The 26,430-nt window shown below is 40.9% G+C and overlaps 1 protein-coding gene and 1 pseudogene across 18 annotated transcripts in view; both read right to left on the bottom strand.

Annotated features, from left to right (window-relative positions):
- EPB41L3 (erythrocyte membrane protein band 4.1 like 3) overlaps window positions 1–26,430 on the bottom strand; it is a 254,915-nt gene that overhangs the window by 172,232 nt on the left and 56,253 nt on the right. The gene's annotated exons all lie outside the window — the stretch shown is intronic.
- Window positions 3,808–5,749, bottom strand: LOC144579010 (X-ray repair cross-complementing protein 6 pseudogene; annotated as a pseudogene).

Genomic DNA, 26,430 nt, shown 5'->3' with positions numbered 1-26,430 from the left:
CATAGCTTCTTTCAAGGGTATATGCTGGCAATTGTGTAGTTTTAAGAGCCTCAAGGTTTTTGGGCCAGGCACGGTGGCTCACGCCTGTAATTCCAGTGCTCTGGGAGGCTGAGGCAGCTAGATCACTTAAGGCCAGGAGTTCAAGACCAGCCTGGTATTGAAACACCATCTCTACTAATATATATATAATTTATATATATAAATTATATATATGTAATATAAATTATATATTTATAGATTATATAAATATAATATAAATTATATATATATTAGTAATTTATATATAATATGTATATAAAATATATATATTATTTATGTATAATTTATATATATATGTATAATTTATATATATTATTTATATATAATTTATATATATATAAATTAGCTGGGTGTACCTGTAATCCCAGATACTTGTGAGGCTGAGGCAGGAGAATCACTTGAACCTGGGAGGTGGAGGTTGCAGTGAGCTGAAATCAAGCCACTGTACTCCCACCTGGTGACAGAGAGAGACTCTGTCTCAAAAAAAAAAAAGGAGACTCATTTTTTTTTATTGTAGATTTTTTGTTTGTTTGTTTGTTTTTGGAGACAGAGTCCCACTCTGTCACCCAGGCTGGAGTGCAATGGCACAATCTCAGCTCGTTGCAACCTCCACCTCCATACAGCTTTGGGATGAGTCATTCAAGTGATTCTCCTGCCTCAGCCTCCCACATAGCTGGGATTACAGGCATGTGCTGCCACTCCCAGTTAATTTTTGTATTTTTAGTAGAGACGGGGTTTTGCCATGTTGGCTAGGGTGGCCTTGAACTCCTGACGTCAAGTGATCTGCTGGCCTTGGTCTCCCAACTGCTGGGATTACAGGCGTGAGCCGTTGTACCCATCAGAGACTCAGTTTTTAGAGCCTCAGCTTCCAGACCCTCACACGGCTCTGCTGGAGAAAGTGGCTGCTATCCAAAGGCTTGCTTTTCCCACAAGCCTCTTCCTTCCACTTGACAATACAACAGCAAACCAGTCCCATCCCAGAGGCAGACAGTGCACTGTCCCAGCACACAACACCTCTAGTGGGCCAAAAGAAGAAACTGTCTAAGAGATTGGTACTGACTTTGAGAAAACAATTTTTTTTTCAATAATCAGATAGAATTACTTCAATGACTGATTAACAAATCCTTAGCCTGAGGTAAGTACATTCTAAAATTTTCCTTCCAACCAAATTGAAGAAGGAGAAAATGAAGTAACTAATAAATTAATGCAAATTGGAGGGTATGTGCTGTCACATGGTTCTCTTTCCATTTATATCCATCCAGGTTTGTACCTTAACAAGTTCATTCGTGTGCTTATCTCAGAAAGTGATAAAGAGAAAGAAAGAAGAGGAAGGAAGGAAGGAAGGAAGGAAGGAAGGAAGGAAGGAAGGAAGGAAGGAAGGAAAGAGGGAAGGAGGGAAGGAGGGAAGGAGGGAGGGAGGGAGGGAGGGAGGGAGGGGGGAGGGAGGAAGGGGGGAAGGAAAAAAGGAAGGGATGGAGGGGAAGGAAGGAAGAAATTGTTGCTAAACCCTGTTTCATTTTAGCAATATGTAATATTTATTCACAGGTACATGAGCTGGTGGGGAAAAATGCTCTGCCTGTATTACTAAGAGATTATTTTCCAAAAACACTTTTTCTGTGTAATATTTATTATAGTTTGCAATATGTTTGTATCATTTATATGTAAGCATATACTGCTAATTGTAATGATCACTTAATCCAGAAAATAGTTTTAAAACTTAGAATATTATAGTTGCATAGAAAGAAAAATTAAGTTTCAATTTATATATCCACTTTGTTGCATATGGTAACCAATAAAATATTTTCAAGCATGAAAATATTACATTAAGGTAATATTTTGAGGAGGAAATAGAATGGAAACAGAAGTTTATGTAGGAAAAGAAATGATGCAAAATATCTATAAAAGCTTGTTCTTGTACTTGTGAAATATATGATGACGGATAGAAAATTGCTCTAGTATTTAAAAGATAACAAAAGTGATGTTTGTTTGGTCATAAAAAGTATAACTGACACAAAATATCTGAAATTGCATACTGTATAATCATTTAAATTTAAGATAAAATTTTAGATGTGAACTTGAAAATGTGCATAGAGTCCGTAGGTTTTCAGTGTTCTTTAGGTGGCGTATAAGTGAAAAGTAAAGACCATTAGTCCTCAAGAGAGTACCAACTCCATCCGTTCCCAAAAAGTTTCCCTTCTCTCTCCACTGTGTTTCTACCAATTCCTCTGGATGTTTAAAAATATATATAGATGAAATAAAGCAAAGGCTTTGTTGACATATGGAGGAATATCTTTGAAACACTAAATGTGAAATAAGGATCTCCATTTCCCAGAGGTATGCCCACATTTGCTAGGGGCCCCACAGGGTATATGCAAGCCCTAATTAAAGGCAAAATGTCTGTGGGTGATACTGATTATTTGTCAACATGAGGAGAAACTAAGGAAGTTCCAGTAACTTTCCCCAAGGCATCTTCCTAGCAATAGATATTCGAAACATTCACTGGCTCTGGAATGGAAGAAGCAGGTTAAATATTTTGCTTCTAAGGCCCATAGTTTCAGACCCCCAAATTTCCAAATTTAGAAGTTGTTACAGGCTATGTTTTGTTTTGTGCTAATCACTTCTCACCAGACACTGGAAGAGCCCTCGCACGGCCCTAATGTGTTCTGAATTCAAGAAATTCTATAAAAAGCTCAAGATGAATAATTAGGGAAGGAAACCCAAAACTTTCAATTATTAAAACTTAAGGAACTATTTGAAGATTGATTTAATGCTGGTTATGCCATTTCCTAAGGAATGTTTTTATCAATATAATCTTACAAAATCCCTCTTGATTATAACCTGTCGGTTTGATTGGACAATGCTTCCTTCAACAGGATTGCATGGCATTTTAGAACAATTTTCAGTCATCTGAAACAGGAACACTCAAAATTAGTTTTTCAGTTGTTACATACATGTCTCTTTGGTGAGCACCAGGATATATTAACTTAAAGTTGTCCTTAAAAATTTTTTTTTAAAAATTAGTTTTTCAGATACAAAGGCAATCTAAGGGAAGAAGTAACAAAAAAAGACAATAACATCAACCTTCCTTTTGGCAAACAGAACATTTTCAGTTAGATGGCTGCATCTCAAAGAGGTGGTCAGCTGGCTCCAGTATATTTAGCAAGTATTGGTATTTATTATACAAAGTTAATCCAATGTTTAATACCAATCACTCACCTTTTAATTTGGAATTACTGTCACTGCTGTGTGCATGACCAAAACAGTAATTAAGAGTCAGCAGGGCTCACGAACAATTAGATTAAAATGTTGCTGGGGTATAACATATAAAGTAGTCCCCCTAGTTAGAGAGGCCCCATTGTGAATGAGCAGCCGCATGAGTGAGCACCTCAGGGATGAGAGAGGGATGAGAGGAGGGATGAGAAAGGTGCACATTCATGGCCTCCTTAAGGGCAAATCCCTTTTATTGCACTGTGGGTAACCCGTGGTGACTGACCTAGAGACACGACTCACTCTTACATGGAAAATGTCTCTTTTTCTATGTACCTTTGCTAAGGGCAGACGGCCTTGTATAGATATTTCCCAATGCCTCTAGGTCGGTTTTTCTGGCATTTCTAATTGGAATTCATAATATATTTCTCCACGGCAACATCACATAAAGTATGGGTGTAATTAGATTGTATTTTTTTTCTAGTACAAACTTAGGGCTCTTTATTCAGGCAGTAAAGTAAGGAAAAGCAAAGTGGAAGGGCTACACCATCACCATGGCAACAGAAAGCCTCAAAAACCTAAAGTCCCTTGACTTCTGTCGGGTAGACTCTTTCTAGCTCAGAAGAAACACATTTTAACTGGCCAAGAACAAGGCCAGGTAGCCTGGCCACACTGTGGACGGACGGCTGGGTGCGCGGCCTCTGGTCAGTCCTGGAGGTGCTTGGTGAGGGCTTCCAGCAGCTCCTGCTTCTTCAGCCGGGCAAGCCTCTTTCATCGTGGGCACAGTGAACTTGCCCAGTGTGCCCTTGCTGATGTGAGTCTTCAACTCTTCTTCTGAATACTCCTTGGGCCTTTTGCTTCTGGAACCTTCATTATCATGTTTTCTCTTGGTAACTTTCCCTTCAGGATTGTAATCTGGTGGGTAAACAAGCTCCTTAAATTCATCCACCAGGGAACCCAGTCTTTTATTCATTGCTTCAACTCTGGGCAATGTCAGGTCCACTGCTTGTTCAGCCTCCATCAAATCCAAGGCCAAGGCCTCCAGGTTCCTGAAGTGCTGCTGCAGCACTTCTGTATGTGAAGTGGAGCTTCTCAACAATAGCCTTCATCTTGTCCACCTGCTCTGGGGTTGCCATGACTTTTTCAATAAAGGGCATCTTCCTTTTATCATCAGCAAATGGTAAAAAGACCATCTGAAAGCCTGGAGGAGTGACCTGAATTTTCTGGTCATCCAGCTCCTCATCCTGTGGCACCAAAGCCACAAAATAAGGGGGGATGTTCCTCTGGGGTGTGTATCTGCACAATGCTGTGACCTCTTTCTCCAGACACTTGACAAGCAGAGCACTGAACAGGGTTGAGTTCCCAATCACCAGAGACTCCTTTGGGTACACGAACAGTGAGGGTCTCGGGTAATGGTGCTTCTTCAACATTACCAACAGCTTGAAGCCCATGAGCATCAAACCTGGATCATCATATCATTTTAGCTCTTCTGTTTCCTCTTTATCCCGTATAATCTGACGACTCCCATAGATCTGCGACCTCTTGGTTTTGCTAGGCAGAAGCACACCGCCTGTACTTGTATTAAATGTCCAGATCCTGGTTTTCACTGGTTCATTTGTTTCCCAATAGAGCTTTATTGGAGGAGGCTTGAGAGCCTTCTGGACCAGATTATAAATGCCGACAGAGATCACTATATCTTTGTTGAGCTTCAGCTTTAACCTGCTAAGTGCTCGCTTCCTGGTCTCCTTGGTGCACACCGCAACAGGTCTTCTATCTGGCTCGATTCCTCCAAGTGAATTGTGAGGTCCTCATCCTCTGCTATGCTGATAATATCTCTGTAGAACAAGGATATGTCAAAGCCCTCAGGTTTCTTCAGGTGCATCAAGTCAAGGAAGATGCCTGTATCTCGGAGATCACCAGCTTTGGTCCTGGCCCAGCTGGCTTTGGCACTGTCATTGCCATGGGGGTTGTCTTCATTGGTGAAAAGCATGATCCTCTTATGACTCATCTTGAACTGGACATCACTAAAGAGGTTGGCACAGACCCCCAACACTTCACTGAGTGAGAAGTCAGATCCGTGGCCCATCAGCTCTCAGAAACGTTTTTGTCCCTGCTGCCCCTTAAACTGGTCCAAGCTCTAGAATTTGTTTTGCACCTGGATTATCCAACTCCTGTAAGATGCAAATATTTTTAAAATTCACTGAATTTTTGTCTTTCTTGGTACCATAGAACACCACTGCCAAGAGATCGCGATCACTGCTTATGATCTTACTGATGTACACACTTTGGATACACTGGATGCTTATGTCAAAAGGAGTCAACTCATCTTCACTTTGAGATTTAAACATACCCCTGGAGGCATCAACCAAAAACATCAAACTATCTCTTCCTGAATATTTGTAATTCCACTTGCTTCAAGGTTCTCCTCTTCTTGTTCTTCTGCTTCTTCATAACCCTCGGTTTTGTAATAGGACTCCCACCTGACATGTTGGCTACTGCTTCCTTTGGTGCAGGGAGGCGACCAACTTGGACAGAAGATGAGAATGCACACAAGCGCGGGGCCCAGTTCTCTCTCCCCTAGATTGTATTTTAATAGTAAACTTTGGCTTTGCAGAGCCCTTGGTTTTTATTACTCTGGCTGCATGAACTTGGCTTAGAGCTGAATGCACACTCCTTTCAAATGTGTATGTAGTCAATGCTGTTTTCTTTTAAATGTTAGCTATTTATGTTTCAAGTTTTCTAAAATGCACACTTGTGAGTCTTTTTTAAAAGTGCATCTTGTCAGCTAAGGAACGGTTATTGTAATTCTTATAAGGAGATATAATACAGTGATACTCTCAGGATATCTACAGTTATACCACTTCCTACCTTACTGGAAAAGGCGATAGACAACTCTGCTTTGATTTGTCTGCTTTCTCTATCCTATCCTGCCTCCAGGCTGTCAGCGATCACATCTTTATTTTTTCTGCATGCCTCCTTTTACCATCCATTGTCACCCTTCAAATCAAATAGGTAAGCTTTAAAATTATATTTAGAATGAGAATACATGTTCTGTGGCTTCATCCAACTTTTTCCCTCTGAGTAAGAAGGACATGCTGTAATACAAGGGCTTTATAATACCTATTTGAGCTGTTCAGTGGCATTTTTTCATTTCCTGGAAAATGGCATTTTGAACAAGAGAATCAAGTTATCCTGAGTAGGCAAAGTGATGCTTTTCCATACTTCAAGGGAATTATGAGTTAACTAGGCTTGCAATGGCTGTCTTGGGCACTAAACTACCACATATATTTTTAACATAAGAAATGTATTTAAATGTCTAAATAACTGGCTCACCAGCTCCTAGAATATAGTCCATTCTTATGTTGGGAGCTTCCTTTACTCACACAGGTTTTATTTCTCTGCTGTTGCCTGGCAACTGAGATGTGGCAAGAGATGTCAGAGGTTAAGGAGCAGACGAAAGTCATTACGGAAAGCAAGTTCTTATCAGCATTTTCCATCTAACTTTCTAATCTTTGAAAGAAAATAGTTTTCATTGTATTAAATGTCTGTAATTTGTTTCTTATCAAATGCCAAGTAGTTAGAGACATTTTTTCTTTCTGAATATAAGTCCACTACACATGGAGAATTATAATTATGTGCATTTCTTTGAAATTTTGAAATGGGCTTCTCTATTCTACTAGCACACTTTGAAGGTTAAAGTGAAAAACTGGCATTCTGAAGCCATGTACTATGCCAAAAGTACTTGTGAACATGTTTGAAAGCATTCCAAGAAGTATCAGAAACAAATATTGGCTCTAAATAATATCCTCACTTTGAACCATTAGTTAATGTTGAATTAAATGCTATTTTCAAATACATCAGCCTGGCTATTAAAAAATTGTTCTTTAGAGAAAGGAATGAAAAGTGTTCTATAGGTTCACTTGTATCTATTTGAAGTGGGAAGGAACGTGATCAAGATTTAAGCATCATCTTCAGAGTTTATTTTTTTCAGCCTGCTCTGTACCAAATGCAGGCTCCTAAGGATGTATTGCTCACGGGTGATTAATTGCATTCAGCATGGCACAGCTTAAGACTTCTCCAGTGAGGATAGCACAATAGGCTTTCATAGAATTTCATTTCTAGGCAACGGGATGGTTTCATGAGTCCTAGTCCAAATTTTAAACTTCTACTAATTACTGCTATAAAGGTAAAGTGACCTGAGTTAGAATCATATCCAATGTTGGCTTAAAGTGGATCCAGAGTTTTGGAGAAAGAAATTTATTCCTGCTGGTTGATCCTCCATTTCATCTCTCAGTGAAACCACAGCTGCTATCCATTTAGGGATGTGTCCTTAAATTTCATCAAGGAAAAATAACTCCACCCTTCCTCCATTCCCAAATACGTTGGCAACACTACACTCCAAGTTTCGGTCAGAGATTATAAGCCAAGACTCTGGGTTGGATAATTCTTATCAAAAGCTTAGTTGGGAAAATATATCCAAGAAAGTAATTGCCTAAAGGATATGGGGACTGCCTGTTCCTCACAATTTCCTGCATTTCACTCTTGGCTAGACCTGTGTACTTGGAATCACTGGCCCTTTCAGAACTGCTTGTACTCACTTAGGTTTGTACGCTATGTAAATAAGTATATATTGATGATGTCAGTCATATGACAGTCTCATCAGTAGGTGTGGGAGTCTCTCACTCTACCTCTGTAAGAGGACGCTGTCTAAGTTATTTCTTACTACATTATCCATTAAGAACATCCATGGGGTAGTTGCGACTCAAGATGGCGCTGTGAGAACAACCCAGGATTGGAGCTCTTCTCGTTGAATCTGCAAACGGTGAGTCAGAGCGGCATTTCCAGACTGATCTTTGTTGCCCACAGAACGGGGAAACTCCCAAGTATAAAAAAGACACGGAACGCCAGGCAGTAGGTCTGCCTGGCGAAGCCGGCAGCCGGGGCGGCGGCGGCCGGCCCTACCCAGCAATCCCCACAGGGCGCGCTTGTCCGGGTGCCCTGTTGAACCGGCAACCTGAGACTTGAGAGGGCTGGACTTGAGACTGAACGAGACTTGGACAATAGGCCAGCCCAGGGGATTGCAGGGATTGGGATACCCAGTGGGACGAAAAAAACCGCGATTTCAAACCATCCCGAGCAGACGGTCCGAGACGCTCTGTGGGGGAGGGGCGTCCACCATTACCGAGGCAACCCGCCCCAACTGAGATACACGCCCACTGCTGACGCAGCCAGCCGTTGCCGAGGCAATCCGCCCCAACTGAGATACACGCCCACTGCTGACGCAGCCAGCCGTTGCCGAGGCAACCCGTCCCTACTGAGATACACACCCACTGCTGACGCAGCCTGCCGTTCCTGAGGCAACACGCTACAACTAAGAGACTCCGCCGCAGGGCGTGGCGGAGACCACAGCAGAGCCGGCAGGAACAGCGCGAATCACACAACAGCAGGGTGGAGCCTCGGCAGCCAAACAGTGGCTAGTCTGCCTTCTAGCTGGGCAGGACACCTGATCGGACATCCAAAAATGAAGCCCAAACCCCTCAACACAGAGCATTTGAGAAAAAAAAAAAAGGGGGTTTTTAATGAGCTCTGTTGCAGAAGAATCAAACATAGCAGCATAACAGCCCTGAATGAACAACAGAGTGCACAGCTCAGCAATTAAACCCCTATAAAGTACAAACTGTCTCCTCAAGCAGCTCCCTGACCCCTCTATATCCAAAAGACTGACATTAGGCAGGCATCATCCTGGGACAAAGAGAGCAGAAAAAGAAACTGGTAGCATCCCTCGCTGTGCCACAGCTACTAGAGGTGCACCCCAGAAAAGCAGGGTCTGGAGCAGACCTCAGCAGTCGTACAGCGAAGGGGCTAAACTGGTAGACGGAAAACCAAGCAACAAAAATACTTCATCATCAACATTCTGGGTGTCCACTCAGAGACCCAAACGAAAAGTCAGCAACTACGCAGACGACCAGCGGACAAATCCACAAAGATGGGAAGAAACCAGCGCAAAAAGGAGGAAAACACCCAAAACCAGAACACCTCGCCTCCTAGAAAGGACCAAAACTCCTCACCAGCAAGGGAGCAAAGCTGGACGGAGAATGACTGTAACGAAATGGCGGAATTAGACTTCAGAAGATGGATAATGAGAAACTTTTGTGAGCTAAAAGATCATGTATTAAATCAATGCAAAGAAACTAAGAACCTTGAAAAAAGATTTGAAAAAAGATTCGAGGAAATGATAACAAGAATGGATACCTTAGAGAGGAATATGAATGAATTAAAGGAGCTGAAAAACACAATACGAGAACTTCGCGAAGCAAACACAAGTTTCAATAGCCGAATTGACCAAGCAGAAGAAAGAATATCTGAAGTCGAAGACCAACTCAATGAAATAAAACGAGAAACCAAGATCAGAGAAAAAAGCGCAAAAAGGAATGAACAAAGTCTCCAAGAAATGTGGGACTATGTGAAAAGACCTAACCTACGTTTGATAGGTGTACCAGAAGGGGACGAAGAGAATGAATCCAAGCTGGAAAATATTCTTCAGGACATCATCCAGGAAAATTTCCCCCACCTAGCAAGACAAGCCAACACTCAATTGCAGGAAATACAGAGAACACCACAAAGATATTCCGCAAGAAGAGCCACCCCAAGGCACATAATCGTCAGATTCAACAGGGTTGAAATAAAGGAGAGAATACTAAGGGCAGCCAGAGAGAAAGGTCGGGTCACCCACAAAGGGAAGCCCATCAGACTCACAGCAGATCTCTCGGCAGAAACACTACAAGCCAGAAGAGAGTGGGGGCCAATATTCAACATTCTTAAAGAAAAGAACTTTCAACCCAGAATTTCATATCCAGCCAAACTGAGCTTCTGAAGTGAAGGAAGAATAAAATCCTTTGTGAACAAGCAAGTACTCAGAGATTTTCTCACCAACAGGCCTGCTTTACAAGAGCTCCTAAAAGAGGCACTACACATAGAAAGGATCAATCAGTACCAGCCATTCCAAAATCACACTGAATGCTAAAGAGCTTCAACATAATGAAGAATCTACAACAACTAACAGGCAAAACAGCCACTTAGCATCAAAATGGCAGTATCAAATTCACACATAACAATATTAACCCTAAATGTAAATGGACTAAATGCACCAATCAAAAGACACAGACTGGCAAATTGGATAAAAATCCAAAACGCATCAGTGTGCTGTATCCAGGAAACCCATCTCACATGCGAGGATACACAAAGGCTCAAAATAAAGGGATGGAGGAAGATGTACCAAGCTAATGGAAAACAAAAAAAAGCAGGAGTTGCAATTCCCATCTCTGATAAAATAGACTTTAAAGCAACAAAGATCAAAAGAGACAAAGAAGGCCATTACATAATGGTAAAAGGATCGATACAACAAGAAGAGCTAACGATCCTAAACATATATGGACCCAACACAGGAGCACCCAGATACATAAGGCAAGTACTTAATGACTTACAAAAGGACTTAGACTCCCACACAATAATAGTGGGAGACTTTAACACTCCACTGTCAATACTAGACAGATCAACCAGACAGAAAATCAACAAGGATATCCAGGGCTTGAACTCAGACCTGGAGCAAGCAAACCTGGTGGACATTTACAGAACTCTCCACCCCAAATCCACAGAATACACATTCTTCTCAGCACCACATCACACCTACTCTAAAATTGACCACATAATTGGAAGTAAAGCACTGCTCAACAAATGCAAAACAACTGAAATCATAACAAACAGCCTCTCAGACCATAGTGCAATCAAGTTAGAACTCAGAATTCAGAAACAGACCCAGAACCGCACAGCTTCATGGAAACTGAACAACTGGCTCTTGAATGTTGACTGGGTAAACAACGAAATGAAGGCAGAAATAAAGAAGTTCTTCGAAACCAATGAGAACGAAGACACAACGTGCCAGAACCTCTGGGACACATTTAAAGCAGTCTCTAGAGGAAAGTATATAGCAATAAGTGCCCATATGAGGAGAATGGAGAGATCCAAAATTGACACCCTATCATCAAAATTGAAAGAGCTAGAGGAGCAAGATCAAAAAAACTCAAAACCCAGCAGAAGACAAGAAATTACTAAGATCAGAGCTGAGCTGAAGGAGATTGAGACACGAAAAACCCTTCAAAAAGTCAATAAATCCAAGAGCTGGTTTTTTGAAAAGATCAACAAAATAGACAGACCACTAGCCAGATTGATTTAAAAAAAGAGAGAGAACAACCAAATAGATGCAATAAAAAATGATAAAGGGGAAATCACCACAGATTCCACAGAAATTCAAACCATCATCAGAGAATATTACAAACAACTATATGCGCATAAACTAGTAAACCTGGAAGAAAGGGATAAATTCCTGGACTCCTGTGTCCTCCCAAGCCTAAACCAGGAGGAAGCTGAAACTATGAATAGACCAATAACAAGGTCTGAAGTCGAGGCAGCAATTAAGAGCCTACCTCACAAAAAAAGCCCAGGTCCAGACGAGTTCACAGCCGAATTCTACCAGACACACAAGGAGGAGCTGGTACCATTCTTTCTAAAACTATTTCAAACAATCCAAAAAGAGGGAATCCTTCCCAAATCATTTTATGAGACCAACATCATCCTGATACCAAAACCCGGCAGAGACCCAACGAGAAAAGAAAACTTCAGGCCAATATCCATGATAAACATAGATGCAAAAATCTTCAATAAAATATTGGCAAGCCGATTGCAACAGCAAATCAAAAAACTTATTCATCATGATCAAGTAGGATTCATCCCGGGGATGCAAGGCTGGTTCAACATACGCAAGTCTATCAATGTAATTCACCACATAAACAGAACCAAAAACAAAAACCACATGATTATCTCCATTGACGCAGAGAAGGCATTTGACAAAATTCAACAGCCCTTTATGCTAAAAACCCTCAATAAACTCGGTATTGATGGAACGTATCTCAAAGTAATAAAAGCTATTTATGACAAACCAACAGCCAATATCATACTGAATGGGCAAAAACTGGAAGCATTCCCTTTGAAATCTGGCACTAGACAAGGATGCCCTCTCTCACCACTCCTATTCAATATAGTACTGGAAGTTCTAGCCAGAGCAATCAGGCAAGAAAAAGAAATAAAGGGTATTCAAATAGGAAAGGTGGAAGCCAAATTGTCTCTATTTGCAGACGACATGATAGTATACCTAGAAGACCCCATTGCCTCATCCCAAAAACTCCTGAAACTGATAAACAACTTCAGCAAAGTCTCAGGATATAAAATCAATGTGCAAAAATCACAAGCATTCGTCTACACCAATAACAGACTTAAAGAAAGCCAAATCAAGAGCGAACTGCCATTCGCAATTGCTACAAAAAGAATAAAATACCTTGGAATACAACTCACAAGGAACGTAAGGGACCTCTTCAAGGAGAACTACAAACCACTGCTCAACGAAATCAGAGAGGACACAAACAGATGGACAAACATTCCATGTTCATGGTTAGGAAGAATTAATATCGTGAAAATGGCTATACTGCCCGAAGTAATTTACAGAATCAACGCTATCCCCATCAAGCTACCATTGACTTTCTTCACAGAACTGGAAAAAACCACCATGAACTTCATATGGAACCAAAAGAGAGCCCGCATAGCCAAGTCAATTCTAAGCAAAAAGAACACAGCGGGGGGCATCACACTACCGGATTTCAAACTATACTACAAGGCTACAGTAATCAAAACAGCATGGTACTGGTACCAAAACAGAGATATAGACCAATGGAACAAAACAGAGGCACCGGAGGCAACACAACATACATACAACTATACAATCTTTGATAAACCTGACAAAAACAAGCAATGGGGCAAGGATTCCATGTTTAACAAATGGTGTTGGGAAAACTGGCTAGCCATGTGCAGAAAGCAGAAACTGGACCCCTTCCTGACACCTTACACTAAAATTAACTCCAGATTGATTAAAGACTTAAACATAAGACCTGGCACCATAAAAACCCTAGAAGGAAATCTAGGCAAAACTATCCAGGACATAGGAGTAGGCAAGGACTTCATGAACAAAACACCAAAAGCATTGGCAACAAAAGCCAAAATAGACAAATGGGACCTAATGAAACTCCACAGCTTCTTCACGGCAAAAGAAACAGTCACCAGAGTGGATAGGCAACCAACAGAATGGGAAAACATTTTCGCAGTCTACCCATCTGACAAAGGGCTGATATCCAGAATTTACAAAGAACTCAAGCAGATTTACAGGAAAAAAACAAACAAGCCCATTCAAAAGTGGGCAAAGGATATGAACAGATACTTTACGAAAGAAGACATATATGAGGCCAACAATCATATGAAAAAATGCTCATCGTCACTGGTCATCAGAGAGATGCAAATCAAAACCACATTGAGATACCATCTCACGCCAGTTAGAATGGCGATCATTAAAAAATCTGGAGACAACAGATGCTGGAGAGGATGTGGAGAAAAAGGAACACTTTTACACTGTTGGTGGGAGTGTAAATTAGTTCAACCATTGTGGAAGACAGTGTGGCGATTCCTCAAGGCCTTAGAAATAGAAATTCCATTTGACCCAGCAATCCCATTACTGGGTATATATCCAAAAGACTATAAATCGTTCTACTATAAGGACACATGTACACGAATGTTCATTGCAGCACTGTTTACAATAGCAAAGACCTGGAATCAACCCAAATGCCCATTGATAATAGACTGGATTGGAAAAATGTGGCACATATACACCATGGATTATTATGCAGCAATCAGAAATGATGAGTTCGTGTCGTTTGTAGGGACATGGATGAATCTGGAGAACATCATCCTCAGCAAACTGAAACAAGAACAGAAAATGAAACACCGCATATTCTCACTCATAGGTGGGTGATGAAAAATGAGAACACATGGACACAGAAAGGGGAGTACTAAACACTGGGGTCTATTGGGGGAAAAAGGGGAGGGCCAGTGGGAGGGGTAGGTGGGGAGGGATAGCCTGGGGAGAAATGCCAAATGTGGGTGAAGGGGAGAAGAAAAGCAAAGCACACTGCCATGTGTGTACCTACGCAACTGTCTCGCATGCTCTGCTCATGTACCCCAACACCTATAATCAAATAAATAATTAAAAAAAATAAAAAGAACATCCATGGAAGAAACTTGTCTTAGGTTTTGGTAGCAGGATAACTTGGGGTTTTATCTCACAGATATTTCGTATCTTCATTTTCATGTTTTCCTCTTCACTTTAACTGCTAGGAATCTAAGAGCCAAATTCCCAACACACCTTTATCAACTATAAAAGGCATTAAAGTGGGGGAGGACTCAAGATGGTGCAGTGAGAACAACCCAGGATTGAAGCTCTCAGTGAATGCACAGAGAGGGTGAGTCAGGGCCGCATTTCCACATGGATCTTTGTTGCCCACAGAACAGGGAAATTCCGAGGTATAAAAGAGACGCGGGATGCCAGGCAGAGGTTTTGGCTGGTGCAGCTGGCAGCCGGTGCGGCCGGCAGCTGGCGCTGCAGAGCAGTGGCACTACACAGCGCTCCGCACAAAACACACTGGTCCGAGTGCCCTGTTGAACTGGCAATCTGAGACTTGAGAGGGCTGAACTTGAGACTGAATGGGAGTTGGATAGTGAGCCAGCCCAGGAGATTCCAGGAAAACAGCGTTTGGGGTAGCACAGTGGGACAAACAAACGGAGATTCCAAACGCTCCCAGGGGAGAGGTTCCCTTAGGGCACAGCTGAACCCAGTACGGTGCAACTCTGTGGGGGAGGGGCGTCCGCCATTACCGAGGCAATCCGCCCCTACTGAGGTACACGCCCATTGCTGACACAGCCTGCCATTGCCGAGGCAACCCGCTACAACAGAGAGACTCTGCCACAGGGCGTAGCCCATGGCAGCAGGGCGGAGACCACAGCAGAAGGGCAGAGCCTACAGCAACAGGGCGAACCTCACACCAGCAGGGTGGAACCTCGGCAGGCAAATAGTGACTAGACTGCCTCCTAGATGGGCAGGACACCACAACGGACACTCACAAAGAAAGCCCCAACCCCCCTGAGACAGAGCATCTGAGAAAGAAAGGGGTTTTTTACGAGTTCTGTTGCAGCAGAATTAAACGTAGCAGCCTAACAACCCTGAATGAACAAGTTGAAGCTCAGCACTTGAGCTCCTATAAAGTACAGACTGTCTCCTCAAGCAGCTCCCTGACCCATCTATATCCAGAAGACTGACATTTGGCAGGCATCATTCTGAAACAAAGATAGCAGAAAAAGAAACTGGTAGCATCCCTTACTGTTCCACAGCTGCTGTAGGTGCACCCCAGACAAGCAGGGCCTGGAGTGGACCTCAGCAGTCGTACAGTAGAGGGGCTAGACTGGTAGAAGGAAAACCAAGTAACAGAAATACTTCATCATCAACAATCTGGGCATCCACTCAGAGACCCAATTGAAAACTCCGCAACTACGCAGACGACAGGTGCATAAATCCACAAAGATGAGAAGAAACCAGTGCAAAAAGGTGGAAAACACCCGAAACCAGAACACCTCACCTCCTACAAAGGACCAAAACTCCTCACCAGCAAGGGAACAAAGCTGGACGAAGAATGACTGTGACAAAATGAGGGAATTAGACTTCAGAAGGTGGATAATGAGAAACTTTTGTGAGCTAAAAGAACATGTCTTAAATCAATGCAAAGAAACTAAGAACCTTGAAAAAAGATTTGAGGAAATGATAACAAGAATGGATACCTTAGAGAGGACTATGAATGAATTAAAGGAGCTGAAATCACAATACAAGAACTTCACGAAGCATACACAAGTTTCAACAGCCGAATTGACCAAGCAGAAGAAAGAATATCAGAAGTCAAAGATCAACTCAATGAAATAAAACGAGAAACCAAGATCAGAGAAAAAAGCACAAAAAGGAATGAACAAAGTCAACAAGAAATGTGGGACTATGTGAAGAGACCTAACCTACGTTTGATAGGTGTACCAAAATATGACGAAGAGAATGAATCCAAGCTGGAAAATACTCTTCAGGACATTATCCAGGAAAATTTCCCCCACCTAGTAAGACAGGCCAACACTCAAATGCAGGAAATACAGAGAATGCCACAAAGATATTCCGCAAGAAGAGAACCCCAAGGCACATAATCGTCAGATTCAACAAGGTTGAAATAAAGGAGAAAATACTAAGGGCAGCCAGAGAGAAAGGTCGGGTCACCCACAAAGGGAAGCCCATCAGACTCACAGCAGATCTCTTGGCAGAAACACTACAAGCCAGAAGAGAGTGGGGACCAATATTCAACATCCTTAAAGAAAAGAACTTTCAACCCAGAATTTCATATCCAGCCAAACTGAGCTTCATAAGTGAAGGAAAAACAAAATCCTTTGCGAACAAGCAAGTACTCAGAGATTTTCTCACCACCAGGCCTGCTTTACAAGAGCTCCTGAAAGAGGCACTACACAAAGAAAGGAACAACCAGTACCAGCCATTCCAAAATCACACTAAATGCTAAAGAGCATCAACATAATGAAGAATCTACAACAATTAACAGGCAAAAAGCCAGCTAGCATCAAAATGGCAGTATCAAATTCACACATAACAATATTAACCCTAAATGTAAATGGATTAAATGCACCAATCAAAAGACACAGACTGGCAAATTGCATAAAAATCCAAAACCCATCACTGTGCTGTATCTACGAAACTCATCTTACATGCAAGTATACACAAAGGCTCAAAATAAAGGGATGGAGGAAGATTTACCAAGCAAATGGAGAGCAAAAAAAAGCAGGAGTTGCAATTCTCATCTCTGATAAAATAGACTTTAAAGCAACAAAGATCAAAAGAGACAAAGAAGGCCATTACATAATGCTAAAAGGATCGATACAACAAGAAGAGCTAACGATCCTAAACATATATGGGGCCAATGCAGGAGCACCCAGATACATAAGGCAAGTTCTTAATGACTTACAAAGAGACTTAGACTCCCACACAATAATAGTGGGAGACTTTAACACTCCACTGTCAATATTAGACAGATCAACCAGACAGAAAATCAACAAGGATATCCAGGGCTTAAACTAAGACCTGGAGCAAGCAAACCTGATAGACATTTACAGAACTCTCCACCCCAAATCCACAGAATATACATTCTTCTCAGCACCACATCACACCTACTCTAAAATTGACCACATAATTGGAAGTAAAGCACTGCTCAACAAATGCAAAACAACTGAAATCATAACAAACAGTCTCTCAGACCATAGTGCAATCAAGTTAGAACTCAGAATTCAGAAACCAACCCAGAACCGCACAGCTTCATGGAAACTGAACAACTGGCTCTTGAATGTTGACTGGGTAAACAATGAAATGAAGGCAGAAATAAAGAAGTTCTTCAAAACCAGTGAGAACGAAGACACAACATGCCAGAATCTCTGGGACACATTTAAAGCAGTCTCTAGAGGAAAATATATAGCAATAAGTGCCCATATGAGGAGAATGGAGAGATCCAAAATTGACATCCTATCGTCAAAACTAAAAGAGCTAAAGGAGCAAGATCAAAAAAAACTCAAAACCCAGCAGAAGACAAGAAATAACTAAGATCAGAGCTGAACTGAAGGAGATTGAGACACGAAAAACCCTTCAAAAAATCAATAAATCCAAGAGCTGGTTTTTTGAAAAGATCAATAAAATAGACAGACCACTAGCCAGATTGATTAAAAAGAAAAGAGAGAATAACCAAATAGATGCAATAAAAAATGATAAAGGGGAAATCACCACAGATTCCACAGAAATTCAAACCATCATCAGAGAATATTACAAACACCTCTATGCACATAAACTAGTAAACCTGGAAGAAATGGATAAATTCCTGGACTCCTGTGTCCTCCCAAGCCTAAACCAGGAGGAAGCTGAAACTATGAATAGACCAATAACAAGGGCAGAAGTCGAGGCAGCAATTAAGAGCCTACCACACGAAAAAAGCAGAGGTCCAGATGGGTTCACAGCTGAATTCTACAAGACACACAAAGAGGAGCTGGTACCATTCCTTCTAAAACTATTCCAAATAATCCAAAAAGAGGGAATCCTTCCCAAATCATTTTATGAGACCAACATCATCCTGATACCAAAACCCGGCAGAGACCCTACAAGAAAAGAAAACTTCAGGCCAATATCCATGATGAACATAGATGCAAAAATCTTCAATAAAATATTGGCAAGCCGATTGCAACAGCAAATCAAAAAACTTATTCATCATGATCAAGTAGGATTCATCCCGGGGATGCAAGGCTGGTTCAACATACGCAAGTCTATAAACGTAATTCACCACATAAACAGAACCAAAAACAAAAACCACATGATTATCTTAATTGACACAGAGAAGGCATTCAACAAAATTCAACAGCCCTTTATGCTAAAAACCGTCAATAAACTCGGTATTGATGGAACGTATCTCAAAGTAATAAAAGCTATTTATGACAAACCAACAGCCAATATCATACTGAATGGGCAAAAACTGGAAGGATTCCCTTTGAAATCCGGCACTAGACAAGGATGCCCTCTTTCACCACTCCTATTCAATATAGTTCTGGAAGTTCTAGCCAGAGCAATCAGGCAAGAAAAAGAAATAAAGGGTATTCAAATAGGAAAGGAGGAAGCCAAATTGTCTCTATTTGCAGACGACATGATAGTATACCTAGAAGACCCCATCACCTCAGCCCAAAAACTCCTGAAACTGATAAGCAACTTCAGCAAAGTCTCAGGATATAAAATCAATGTGCAAAAATCACAAGCATTCCTCTACACCAATAACAGACTTAAAGAAAGCCAAATCGAGAACGAACTGCCATTCACAATTGCTACAAAAAGAATAAAATACCTTGGAATACAACTCACAAGGAACGTAAGGGACCTCTTCAAGGAAAACTACAAACCACTGCTCAACGAAATCAGAGAGGACACAAACAGATGGAGAAACATTCCATGTTCATGGTTAGGAAGAATTAATATCATGAAAATGGCTATACTGCCCAAAGTAATTTACAGAATCAACGCTATCCCATCAAGCTACCATTGACTTTCTTCACAGAACTGGAAAAAACCACCATGAACTTCATATGGAACCAAAAGAGTGCCCGCATAGCCAAGTCAATTCTAAGCAAAAATAACACAGTGGGGGGGCATCACACTACTGGGTTTCAAACTATACTACAAGGCTACAGTAAACAAAACAGCATGGTACTGGTACCAAAACAGAGACATAGACCAATGGAACAAAACAGAGGCATCGGAGGCAACACAACATATCTACAACCATACAATCTTTGATAAACCTGTCAAAAACAAGCAATGGGGAAAGGATTTCCTGTTTAACAAATGGTGTTTGGAAAACTGGCTAGCCATGTGCAGAAAGCAGAAACTGGACCCCTTCCTGACACCTTACACTAAAATTAACTCCAGATGGATTAAAGACTTAAACATAAGACCTGGCACCATAAAAACCCTAGAAGGAAATCTAGGCAAAACCATCCAAGACATAGGAGTAGGCAAGGATTTCATGAACAAAACACCAAAAGCATTGGCAACAAAAGCCAAGATAGACAAATGGGACCTAATGAAACTCTATATCTTCTGCATGGCAAAAGAAACAGTCACTAGAGTAAATCGGCAACCAACAGAATGGGAAAAAATTTTTGCAGTTTACCCATCTGACAAAGGGCTGATATCCAGAATTTACAAAGAACTCAAACAGATTTACAGGAAAAAAACAAACAAGCCCATTCAAAACTGGGCAAAGGATATGAACAGACACTTTTCGAAAGATGACATATATGAGGCCAACAATCAGATGAAAAAATGCTCATCGTCACTGGTCATCAGAGAGATGCAAATCAAAACCACATTGAGATGCCATCTCACGCCAGTTAGAATGGCGATCATTAAAAAATCTGGAGACAACAGATGCTGGAGAGGATGTGGAGAAAAAGGAACACTTTTACACTGTTGGTGGGAGTGTAAATTAGTCCAACCATTGTGGAAGACAGTGTGGCGATTTCTCAAGGCCTTAGAAATAGAAATTCCATTTGACCCAGCAATCTCATTACTGGGTATATATCCAAAGGACTATAAATCATTCTACTATAAGGACACATGCACACGAATGTTCATTGCAGCACTGTTTACAATAGCAAAGACCTGGAATCAACCCAAATGCCCATTGATGATAGACTGGATTGGGAAAATGTGGCACATATACACCATGGAATATTATGCAGCAATCAGAAATGATGAGTTCGTGTCGTTTGTAGGGACATGGATGAATCTGGAGAACATCATTCTCAGGAAGCTGACACAAGAACAGAAAATGAAATACCGCATATTCTCACTCATAGGTGGGTGATGAAAAATGAGAACACATGGACACAGGGAGGTGATTACTAAACACTGGGGTCTATTGGGGGGAAAAGTGTAGGGCCAGCGGGAGGGGGAGCTGGGGAGGGATAGCCTGGGGAGAAATGCCAAATGTGGGTGAAGGGGAGAAAGGAAGCAAAACACATTGCCATGTGTGTACCTATGCAACTGTCTTGCATGTTCTGCACATGTACCCCAAAACCTAAAATGCAATAAAAAATTGAAAAAGAAGACATTAAAGTATGTGTTTACCATACTTATTTTTCCTTGGCTTTAATTTTGCTTCCCATATTTTCTTTGAATACAGACATCATCAAATATTTGTGCTACTGTAATAATTGGGATGCTTATCTAGAGTGTCTTTGTGTTAGAATAAAGTCAGATGTGAGTTCAAACAACTAACAACAAACAAAAATGTCACATGGAAGAGAGAGAATTGTCTTATTTGAACTTCTGAGTTTGTTTCTTGCTTTTGTTCTTGTTTTGGTTTTGGTTTTTAGAGCCTGGGTCTCACTCTGTTTCCTAGGCTGGAGTGCAATGGTGTGATCATGGCTCACTGCAGCCTTGAACTTCTGCGCTCAAGCAATCCTCATGCCTCAGAAACCCAAGTAGCTGGGAAAACAGGTGCACACCACCACACTCAGCTAATTTTTGATTTTTTGTAAAAATAGGGTCTTGCTATGTTGCCCAGGCTCATCTCAAACTCCTGGTCTCAAGCAATGCTCCCACCTTGGCCTCTCAAAGTGCTGGGATTACAGGCATGAGCCACTGTATCTGTCAGCTTTCCTGTTTTGTGAATCCAAGTGGAAAGAAGGATACCCATGCACTCTCCCCACTTACTGCTGCTGTGAGAGCCCTGGTATTCAGAGAGATGCTGAGAGCTGGGCATAAAAGGAGTAAGAGGGAGCCAGGAGGGCACAGAAGAGGGAAAGAAAGAATGTCTCAGTCTTTGGCAGCAAGGAATAAAGAAAGTTTCTATGGTCACGTCTAAGAAAAGTCAAGAAAGTGCAAGTCAGAAACTTCTTGCATTAAATGCAAGGGTGACATTTAAAATCCTGACACATCCAATTTGTACAACATAAAAATGTTATCTCCAGAATGCATATTTTTAAAGCAGTTTTCTTCAATACTATACTGCATCACCACTTGGCCCACACACACATGCAATTCAAAGTCATCCCAAACCTGTTACTATATTTTCCACCCACACAAGTAAGAGCACAGCTTCATTAAAAAACAAAACACATGAGGAATTTAGAAAAATTGCTTTGGCTAAGTAAAATGGTAACATTGCCAATCAAAGGTAATCATATACCCCCAATAAATAGGACTTGAATAATTTAGTAGCTATACAGAGGAAATGTAACTATAATTATGTACTCTCAGAAGCCACTATGGCTAGAGGTAGGGTATAGATACCCCTAGGTAGCTGACATGACATCTACTCATACGTGTTGATCATCAGTGGGGAAGAGGTTTTATGTTAGAATGTTTAGAAGTTTAGGTACACATGGCAGTTCATTGGGTTGGTTCAAAGACTAGCAGGCGGTAGCTCAGCACTTCACGTTACTCCCAGCAGACACCATTTCTTACGTTCCTTTCCTACGTCTATACCCATCAGTACCCTCATCCCATGTAGAAGACAAATTTCTAGGGAATTTTTATTATAAATATTATTATAGTCACATTATCCTTACACACAAATAAGAAAAAGTTAGCTACTTTTTTTTTTTTTTTTTGAGATGTAGTTCACTCTTGTTACCCAGGCTGGAGTGCAATGGCACGATCTTGTTTCACTGCAACCTCTGCCTCCTGTGTTCAAGTGGTTCTCCCGCCTCAACCTCCCAAGCAGCTGGGATTACAGGCATGTGCCACCACACCCGGCTAATTGTGTATTTTTAGTAGAGATGAAATTTCTCCATGTTTGTCAGGCTGGTCTTGAACCCCCAACCTCAGGCGATCCAGCCACCTCGGCCTCCCAAAGTGCTGGGATTACAGGCCTGAGCCACTACACCAGGCTGCTACTTATGTTTTTAAAAAATCAAAACTAAGAGAGCTCAGGTGAAGAATTACCTAATTTCAATAAGCAGTCATAAATTTAGGTACTTTGAAAAATTTACCTAATTATATACCCTTTAATAATATTAATATTAAATGTTAAGATTATCTCTTAATAGTGTGTCCTTCACAGCTAATACAAAGTCAAAATTCCCTCTCTATTTCTGTAAGTATATGATTTACTTTAATCCTCTAGTATTATACTATAGACGAACCATGAAAACGAACTTTATATTAGAGTCAGATTTTTTTCTTGTTTAGACATAGGGTCTTGCTACATTACCTAGACTGGCTTTGAACTCCTGGGTTCAAATGATCCTCCAACCTCAGCCTCTAGAGTAACTGAGACTATCAGCACATGCTACCTAAGCCTGGCTAGAATCAGTTTTATTTTTTCTATTTTTTTTTCAATCCTGTTAGACCTATCTCAACTTCATTTTATTTATTTATTATTTTTCTATTTTATTAAAATCAGTTTTTTAAACATGTAATCTTCCTAATTTGATTCCTTCTGTGATCTCAGAGTCAGTATATCCAGAACTTAGAATGTTTCTCCTCCCCATCCTAAATAATGCGGTTCATGCTGCACTCCTGCTTTCCTTCTTGGAGTCTGAAATTTTGATATGTACCCCCTGCCTACATGACCTGCTTCCAGTAAAAGTCCTGGGCCCTGAGTCTCTAGTGAGCTTCCCAACATACCACATGTTGTCACAGTTTGCTGCTGGAGGATTAAGTATATCCTTTATTACTATTTTGGGAGAGGACCTTGGCAGCTTGTTCCTGGTTTCCCCAAGACTTTGCTCCTGTGCACCTTAGTTTTGTATCATTTTTCTGTAATAGAACTTGGCTGTGAGTATGACCATATGCTGAGTCCTATAAGAGCTCTCCAAGCCATTCATCAAATCTGGGACCCTGACACAGCTCTTACAGAAATCATGTCATTTCTAGCCTCTTTGGTCTAACTTGGGGAGCCCTTCATAACTGCCTGCACCATCACTTCCACAAGCTTTACCACTGGATATGAGCATGTGCCCACTATTAGGGTTACATCACAGTTTGTGCAGTAGGAAATGGCAATTCTTGGGGGGATGGTTCTCAGCCATGAAAAGTGGTTTCTGTTCTCAGTTCCCTATTGGTTCTGTCACTTGCTGTTTAATTGTGAGTAATTCACAATTGCTCTTAATATCGTTATCTATAAAATATCCTCAATATCTGATATAATTTGGATCATGTGTGCCCTCCAGATCTCAAGTTGAAATGTGATCTCTAATGTTGGAGGTGGGGCCTAGTGGGAGGTGTTTGGGTCATGAGGGTGGATCCCTCATGAATGGCTTGGTGCTGTTCTCATGGCAATGAGTTCTTGCCCCTGTTGGTTACCAGGAGATCTGATTGTTAAAAACAGCCAGTACTTCCTTTTTTTCCTCTTGCTCCTTCTCTGGCCATTTGACACCCCACTTCCCCTTTGACTTCCTCCATCACTGTAAGCTTCCTGAGACCTCAACAGAAGAAAATGCATCTTGTACAGCCTGCAGAACTGTGAACCAAATAAACCTCTGTTCTTTATAATTATCCAGCCTCAGGTATTCCTTTATAGCAGCACAAAACAAACTAAACAGCATCTTTGCACAAGATCTGAATAAAACTACAAGTATGAATAACATCCGTATGTATGATTTTGATTTTCAGTAATATCTTACCAGTTTGCTACTAAAAGGCATATTCTACCAAAGTTTATTGTAAAGTGAAACAGCTCTGTTAAGGAAGGCTCATCTCAGTAACATCCATATGGAAAGTAATTTTTACGTAGTTTTGTAAAGCTTTCTGGAATCATTGAAAAATTAGACACTTAAAGAAAATATAATATGCTACAATTTAGGAATAATATTCAAAATATCTTACCACAAGTTAGTTCTCCCAAATAGTAGAATTGTTTTTGAAAGTTAATGTCAGAAAAAATAAATACATAAAAGGTATCAGCAACGTAGTAGTTGGCAGGAAAGGGGTGGGGTTTCTGTCCAGGCATTGACCCTCGTCCCTCAGGATGAAGCAGGTGACACAGATAAGAAACAGTCCCTTTTGAAACATTAAGGACCCCTTAGCTAAATTCATAGCAAGATCAAAAGGTTTCAACAAAAGAGCCTATAGAAATACCTCACTGAGTTTACTATTGCTTCTGTATATAAATCTCGCTAGTCATTTCTAATACCAATTATTGTTGAAATATATTTCCCCAAGGATCAACAGAAGACAGACAAACCCACTGAGGGACCCATATGTAACGCTCTGAAGCCTTAAATATGTTCCTGAGCTGGGCTTGTGGGCAGCCCCATGCCTCTGAGGTTTGAGAAACATCCATGTTTCAATGAAGTTGGGTGGCCAGTTGTTTTTACAATTACTTACAAAATAAACTTAATTATATTTCATTATACTTCTGTGTAATTCTAGGCACAAAAGAAAATGAATTACAAGTTGTGGTTTGCAAAGTCTAAGCATAAGTACATGGCATTCTTGTCTTTGGAGAACATTCAAACTTTTAACCACCTCCTAAATTGAAGTTGCCATCACAACTGAAAGCTGTTTCCAAACGCTTCAAGTGAGCGTCTCCGAAGCAAAGCCTTTCGGATATATTGGTCAGGCTGGTGTGTACTAAGTAAGAAGGACAAAGGAAAAGGTGAGATGACATTGTAGCTAAACTGCATCCATTTTCATTTCTGGATTTTCCTACTAAAACTGAAAAGCAGAGCTTTCAAATCAGAGAAAAACTAGAGAACAATTGGCATAGCAAAGCCATGAATAACAACCATGTTAAGAGGCATCATGCACTAAAGAAGAATTCCACATTTCCTGGTTGAATTTACATGTGGATTTTTTAGATATGTATCAAATGCAGGGTTATAATCACTATCAATGGCCACTTCTCACAAGCATACATTAACGTTAGCAATCCAAAAATTTTACCTCCAAATCCTAAGAGAGACTTTGAGCACAGATAGAGACAGATGAAAGATGGCATGCTGCAGTGCAGCAATTTCAAAGTTGCTGTAGCGTTGACTCTCCGGCTTCTATTCCTCCAGGAATATTCTCAGTGAAACACAGAAAGATCCCGGAAAGGTAAAAGCAATTGCTTTCTATCACATCCAGATTCTCTCCTTAAATTCAACACTCCAAAAATCAAGCCGGGGCAGGGAGCAATATCTGCATAGTATTTGATGGTGTCCTTCAGATTCTTCTTCTAATATTTTCCCCTGGTTCCCAGTGTGGCTTCTCCACATGACTGTGCAGCATTCTCTAAAGTGCTGTGGAAGTAGATCCCAGCAGCAGAGAAACAGAAAACCTGAAGTGTCATGGGGCTACGTATGACCACTGGCTTCTGAGCATCATCATTTTGCTTCGTACCGAATTTTCAGTTGAGTTATGTTTATATTGTTATCCTTATCTTTCACAATTGTCATATTAACATACACTTCAAACATCTACAGATAGGGCTACTGAGATCAACACAATAGTTATACTGATTTTTCCCTTTATTTTTGCCAAGAACTGCACTGAATTTCTTCCCTTCTACTTTCTTTCCCTGTATTTCGTTCAAAGGAATCTGAGCTCATTTAATTTGCTTTATTCTCTAAAGTTCAATAATACTAGTAGGACTACACTGGCCACACCAATAAGCAGCACTCTCTACTAAGCAA

Source organism: Callithrix jacchus, chromosome 13 (assembly GCF_049354715.1).
Source record: "Callithrix jacchus isolate 240 chromosome 13, calJac240_pri, whole genome shotgun sequence".
Taxonomy (NCBI): Eukaryota; Metazoa; Chordata; class Mammalia; order Primates; family Cebidae; genus Callithrix; species Callithrix jacchus.
Note: the sequence above shows the minus strand (reverse complement) of the source record. Positions and strands in the feature narration are given on the sequence as shown.